The 6,946-nt window shown below is 39.5% G+C and overlaps 1 long non-coding RNA gene and 1 pseudogene across 2 annotated transcripts; one reads left to right on the plus strand and one right to left on the minus strand.

Annotated features, from left to right (window-relative positions):
- Positions 1-218: 218 nt before the first annotated feature.
- LOC105260668 lies at positions 219-880 on the minus strand (annotated as a pseudogene).
- Positions 881-968: 88 nt separating this feature from the next.
- On the plus strand, positions 969-2,540 carry LOC111561000. 2 transcript variants are annotated; one of them, XR_006600129.1, is made up of 2 exons: positions 969-1,188; positions 2,396-2,540. It is a non-coding gene; the product is annotated as an uncharacterized LOC111561000 (long non-coding RNA). The 2 variants fall into 2 exon arrangements; XR_002743369.2 differs by having other exon boundaries at positions 2,400-2,540.
- The last annotated feature ends 4,406 nt before the right edge of the window (positions 2,541-6,946 follow it).

The following is a 6,946-nucleotide window of genomic DNA, read 5'->3' on the forward strand; positions in this document are numbered from 1 at the left end:
AATCCTATTTTGTAGGTTTAAAAATTTTAGCCACAAAAATCTATTAACCAACTTTGGAACAAAGGAAGAGAATTTTTGTTTTAGCCCAAAAGACTCTTTTGTGAATTATGCATGATGTTTTTCCAGCGCTAGGAAAAGGGAGCCAGGGCAGGAGAAATACATGCCACCAGCTTCTATAAAATTCTAAAAGCAGATAACTGGTCTCATCATGTCAAGAACATACTAAAGACAATCCTTGGGTGAGTTATAACCTAGGGACCAACTTTTTTTTTTTTAAGAGCTTTTTATTGAACAGGTTACAGAAGAGGTTTAGCTAAAAAGACCAAAGCCCATGTCATCATCAGACTCCTCAGATTCTTCTTTCTTTGCTTCCACTTTCTTCTCCTCAGCTGGAGCAGCAGTGGTGGAAGAAGCAGGTCCTCCTGCTGGGGCAGATCCATCAGCCCTTACATTGCAATGAGGCACCCGATGTTGACATTGACCAGGGCCTTTGCAAACAAGCTTAGTCAGAAAGGTTCAACATTTATACCTGCTGCTTGAATGAGGGCATTGATCTTATCCTCCGTGACTGTCACCTCATCATCATGCTGGATGAGGGCTGAGCAGATGCAGGTGAATTCCTAGACAGAGGCCACGGGCAGGTGAGTGCTGAGCTGGCACAGTGCTAGTCGCTGGATGAAGTGAGGGCCTCACCCCAAAGCAGCCTTAGCTTCCTCGGAAGGACAGAGCACCTTAGCAGCAGCTGAGAAAAGGCCCAACTTTAAACTTTCTGCAAAAATTATTAAAAATTTTAAATTTCTGCAAAAGTGATTCAAAATAACCCCAGGAGGGGCACCTAGGTAGCTCAGTCGGTTAAACATCTGACTTCAGGTCCGGTCATGATCCCCCTGGTCTGTGAGTTCAAGCCCCATGTCAGGCTCTGTGCTGACAGCTCAGAGCCTGGAGCCTGCTTTGGATTCTGTGTCACTGCCCCTTCCCCATTCACACTCTGTCTCTCTCTGTCTCTCAAAAATGAATAAACGTTAAAAAATTAAAAAAAAAAAAAGGCTAGATGATTGTCCCTTTCTAAGGGCCTCTTTCCCCCTACCTTCTCCTAGGTAACTAGCATGAAAACAATGCTATGCAATTTTCATGTCCTTCCCAAGGACCAAACTGGAAGAAACTTCATAAAGCTCTTGATAGACCAAGGTGTGTATTTATTTCTCTTAAAGAGCCATTTCTACCTTCTTGCCCTCAATGGAAATTACAAATTGTCCCAATGCTAATATAAGCCCCAGGCTACTGAGTCCATAAGTCACAGAGTCCATTAGAGTGATGCAAAGAAACACTTTTTCCCTAAGCCCCAAACAGGGAATTTGGCACCAAAACTAAAATTGATGAGATTACATATTTGGTATTGAAGCCAACTCATGGTCATAGCCAAGGGGTCCCTAATTTCCTACCCTCCTGCAAGATATAGGTACGGCCTCCTTAAGGTAAAAAGCCACCCACCAACTGCCTATGTCACCAATGTATAAAACTCAGTGAGCTCATAATATAAACAGAGAACTATTTACTATATTCTTGGCACTGGCAAGCTTATAAACAATAGCTCAGTGGAATATTTTTGCATTAGGTTTGTTTCCTGAGTGTGTTTTTCTTATAAAATCTGCGCTCTTACCCAAAGATTACATTACTCATTAGGCATTACAGCTGTCCTTGTGACCTAAAATCAAAGGGGTGTTACCTGGGCATTTTCCCAGATAATGACCAGCCATTCTTGGGTTGAGGTACGGGAAAGTTTTTGTGTACAGCATCCAGCAGGTGGCACTCACATTCAAGGCTACAGGGAGCTTTCCCACTGGCAGAGAAATCTTTGTTCACAAAAGATTGTTCATTACAGCTCAGTAAATAAATAGTAGACAGATGGCTTCTTAATAAAAGACCATGAATTTCACTCCTAGTGTCTTCTTAAATGAAGTTTTGACTTTGCATATAAGCAGGAAGCAATTTATGTGGCTTTTTGTGTGTAAAGTAATCCGAGACTGGAAAAATTCCACACTGAAAATAGAGCTTTGTGGACATTATGAACTGAATGTTTGTGCCCCCCAATATTCATTTGTTAAATTCTAATGCCCCAATATGATAGTATGTAGTGGTGGGGCCTTTGGGAGGTAATTAGGTTACAAAAGTAGAGCTCTCAGGTCACCTGGCTGGCTCAGTCAGTGGAGCAGGCAACTTTTGATTTCAGCGTTGTGAGTTCACATCCCACCTTGGGTGTTGAGATTACTTCAAAATAAAATCTTAAAAAAAAAAAAAGAGTAGAGCTCTCATGAATGGGATTAGTTCCTTTATAAGAAGAGGCTAGCTTCTTATAAACACACATAAGAGCTAGCTTTCTGCTCTGTCTGCCAAGTAAGAACACAGCAAGAAGACAGCCTTTCGGAAAACTGAAATATGGGACTCACCGAGAACTTGACCATGTTGGCATCCTGATCACAGCCTTCCAACCTACAGAACTGTGAGAAATAGCTCTTGTTATTTAAGCCACCCTGTCTATGGTAATTTGGTCTAAGATATTTCTGTTATCCCTTGCATAATTTAGCAATATTTGCAATAGAATTAACGAACCATATGTCACTTTGAATATTAAAAAACAAGCCCAAACCATTTTGAATAAGAATGAATTAAGCAGAGAAAAACATAAAACAAAAAGATATTCCTTGCTAAATATTCTCATATAACAACAGTGCCTATGGTTGCCAAATAATGTTCACGAAGGCCCAGGAATTGTTTTGCAAAAGGGGTGGAATCAGCATGATCATAGACTATGCTTAGGATATATGTACCCTTGGGTCACATGTGGTAATTATGATTATGAATCCATATCATCTCTTCCTGAATAAGCAAAATCAATAAGCAAAATCAACTACTCTATTACTTTATTAATGTAAGGGGAAGTGCAGTAAAGTCTTGTTGGCCATACAAGATCAGGTAGACAAATACGACCTAACAATGCAACTCACCACACACTTACTATGTATCACACAATCAAAAACCTGCCACATAAAGCAATGTAACCTCTACAGCAAGCGTGTGAGGCAGGTAGCACAATTATCTCCACTTTGTAGGAAAGGAAAAGAAAGTTTAGAAGCAAATTACGTAACCCACGTTAGCTTCATCTCCTCATTGTAAAATGAGAGAAAAAAAAGTATAAGCTATTTTTTAGGGCTGTGAAAATTAAATAAAAGAATCCATGTTTACCCTTACTTAGCCTTGTAAGAGTAAATCCTAAGTATGTGATTACTAATACTAGTGCTGCTGCTGCTGCTGCTGCTGCTATGATCACTACTACTATTATGTCATAAAAGAATACAATGTTACATAATATTATTATACATACTATATAATTATTTCTGATGCATTGTTATAGATTGTATTAATATATATTATAATTTTTATTATGTTATAGAAGTAGGTATTTGTTCAGAGTCACACAGACAGTATGTGGCAGAGTCAGAATTTGAACTCAGGTCTTTCTGACTCCAGAACTTGAGTGCTCAGACTAGAGGAGGCAATGCTTTTGAATGACTAAACCAGGGTAATTCTGAGAGTAAAATAACACTTCTGGAAATAGGAAATTACTTTCTTTTATGGAGAGAATATAAGAACCATCATCAGAAAACAGCCATCTCTCCAAGTTTCTCCTTCCAGACCCAAACACACACATGAACAAGCAAGTGCCTTTTCTCCCCAACCCATTCTGTAGGTTAAGATGACCTTTTATCTTTCTGACTAAAATATGATACCTTAATGGTCATAGAATTACATCCTTCTCAAGGGAGGCGGGTAAGGAACTAAAATTTAATGAAGAACCATGACTGGTGTAAGCCAGAACTACTCAGCTTTGAGCCAAGGTGACCACACCATAGGATGCATAGCCAAGTCTTGGTCCTGGCTTATCCAGTATCAGCAACATGACAGAGTGAGCTATAATCCAGGCATTTCAATCACAGTGGTTGGTGGTGCCAAACCATGGCATCGAGGGGCAAGTTCTCCTACTAGTAACCTTAATAAGCTGGGTGTGATTTTGAATATTTCTTGATAGGATTCTAATCCACCCACCAAGTTCGTTTCATTCATTTGCCATTCTTCTGACTGCCTTGAAATGCATATGTAAAATTGTTTTGGAGTAGTATATTTTAATATATTACACTGAAACCCCTTTCCTAGTTCATAAGGATAAAATGAATTGATTTAAATTATATTATTTTGGGTTTTGGATTCCCAAGATTTCTGTGTATGTCTATGTTTTAAGCTATCATTTCTTCAATACCTATCATGTATTGGGCATTATGCTTAACACTTGAAATACATTTTTGCATCATTTAATCTTCAAGTGTAAGCCAGGAGTTCTTAATTTAGGATTAAGTTCAGGGTGTCCATATATTAGATGAAGAAAAGATCACATCTATACTTTAATTAACCTCTATTTTTTTAATTAACCTCTAAATAAAATGTAGCATTTCCTTGAATTATCACTGTAGGCAGTAAACCAAGTAGCATATCCATAGTACCTATGTCTTTGTCACCAATAGAAACCACAGATATTTTCAAGTCACATGATAGCTCTTGCAGATATCTCAAAATATGACTTATACTAGGCACTTCTTAAAAATTACATTAATTAGGGGTGCCTGGGTGACTCAGCTGGTTAAGTGTCTGACTTCCGCTCAGGTCATGATCTCATCGTGAGTTCAAGCCCCCCCCCCCGCCCCCCCCCCCCCCCCCCCCCCCCGTCAGGCCCAGTCCTGACAGCTCAGAGCCTGGAGCCTGCTTTAGATTCTGTGTCTCCCTCTCTCTTGGTCCCTCCCCTGCTCACACTGTCTCTCTCTCTCTCTCTCAAAAATAAATAAACATAAAACTTTTTTTTTAATTACATCAATTATTATTACACCAATTATTGTTGATTACTATTAGTGTCTAATGGTAATTAATAAAAGATAATATATATTAGTAGCTCACAAATTTGGTAATTTTGTCAAGTATAGTTCTTTATAGCTGATTTTAGTGGTATTTATTTAAAAACATTGTTCTCAGAAGGGGTCTGTAGACCTCACAAAACTGTGCCAGGTGTACTTGGTACAAAACAGAGTAAGAATCTCTAGTCAAGGCTAATCACAATAACTCCACTTCCCCCAACCAGTGACTTGTTTATAAATTAGCATATGACCCAATTCTGACCAATCAGGCAAAGAAAAATCTGTTAAAGGGAGGCTTCCTCTTTCCAGAGTGCTCCAAGAAGAGAAAGTTGCTCTGATCCCTCTGGATGCAGCTGTGCCTAGATAAGATGGCTGGAACAGCTGCAACCACTTTGCAACTAACCTAGGGAGGACATTAACACACAGAAGATGGTGTCTCCAGGAGGACTGCTGTGAGAAGACTGCCTGGAGGGTCCTGCCTGGAACCTGCCCTACTGTTTCAGCCAGTTTGGGTTTGGGTTTCCTGATATTTGCAGCCATATGTACCTTAATTCTGCTGCCACACTTAGAGAAAAAGCCTCTCTGAGAAGGTAACACTCAAGTGGCAGGAAGGATTAAGCAGAAGAGGGGCGATCCTCAGGGTTAGAGGAAACAATGTCTGCAAAGTCTTTGAAGAGTGAATGACTTTGGCTTCTTTGAGACTCTAAAACCTCATAGTACTGAAGTATAGTGACTGAAGGGGAGGGTGAAATGAGAGAAGATTAGCAAAAAAAAAAAAAAAAAAAAAAAATCATGCAGGGCCTTCCAGGCCACGGTGTGAAGTTGAGACTTTTAAGTGTATTGAGATGCCATTGAAGGACTTGAGGCAAAGAAGTGACAAGATCCAAGTTCATTCTGGCTGCTGCTGTTTGGAGAATATACTAGAGAGGGAGTATAGCCCTGGGGAGATGTGGGGCTATTGTAGGAATGGATCTAGGTAAGAGATGATGATAACCTGGACTCTATAATGGGAATATTAATTGAAACTGTTAATCTCAAAATTTAGTTTGTGGAAGAATCACTTCTTGTATTTGTTTAAAATGCAGGTAAGGGGTGCCTGGGTGGCTCAGTCAGTTAAGCATCCGACTTCATTCAGCTCAGGTCATGATCTCGTGGTTCATGAGTTCTAGCCCCTCGTCATGCTTTGCACTGCCCATCCTCCCCCTGCACATGTGTTCTCTCTCCCCCCCCCCAAAAAAAACACAAATAAATAAACATTTTTTAAAAAAGAAATGATCTTATCATTCTCTGTCCCTTACATTCCTGAACATTATTCCTTCACTCAAAAAACATCTATTAAGCTTCATCTAGGTGCTTGGCCCAGACCTGGGCACTGGTCATACCAAAATAAATAAAGCATACCCTCTCTTATGATAAATGTTTATCATTTTCCCTATCTTTCCTTGGATGCCATTCATGCTATAAAACGTAGCATTATGGAGAAAAGGAAGATCACAAAGAGAAATTAGATTCAGTAGAAAATAGAAGCAGGAGAATATTCAAGAACAAGACTTTGGAAAAATATAAACTGATGAGACTGTCCTGAGATCCTGCATGTGGATCGGGTCTTATTATGAATCACTTACCTGAACCTTAAACAAAGAACAGACAGCCTCTAATATCAGGACAGCATCTGACAACCTGAGAGTACTCCAGGGACATGTACTGAATACTCAGAAGAGAAAACTATGTGTCTAGATTGTTTTATAAATCACTGGGGTCGAGATTTTCTTGTTGAGGGGAGGAAGAAACAAAAAGAACTATAATGCCATCTTCTAAAGTTGTCCAAGACAAAGTCCTCAAATCATTGCATGCTGATCCCATCTGAAAGGTAGAAAATCTGAGAATCCATGAGATATTATTGGGATTTTAGCCCCAGTCCTAGACCCTTTGATGTCTAATATACTTGGCTCTCTAACTCTCTCCTGAATAAGACTAGAAGGGGT

Source organism: Felis catus, chromosome B3, assembly GCF_018350175.1.
Source record: "Felis catus isolate Fca126 chromosome B3, F.catus_Fca126_mat1.0, whole genome shotgun sequence".
NCBI lineage: Eukaryota > Metazoa > Chordata > Mammalia > Carnivora > Felidae > Felis > Felis catus.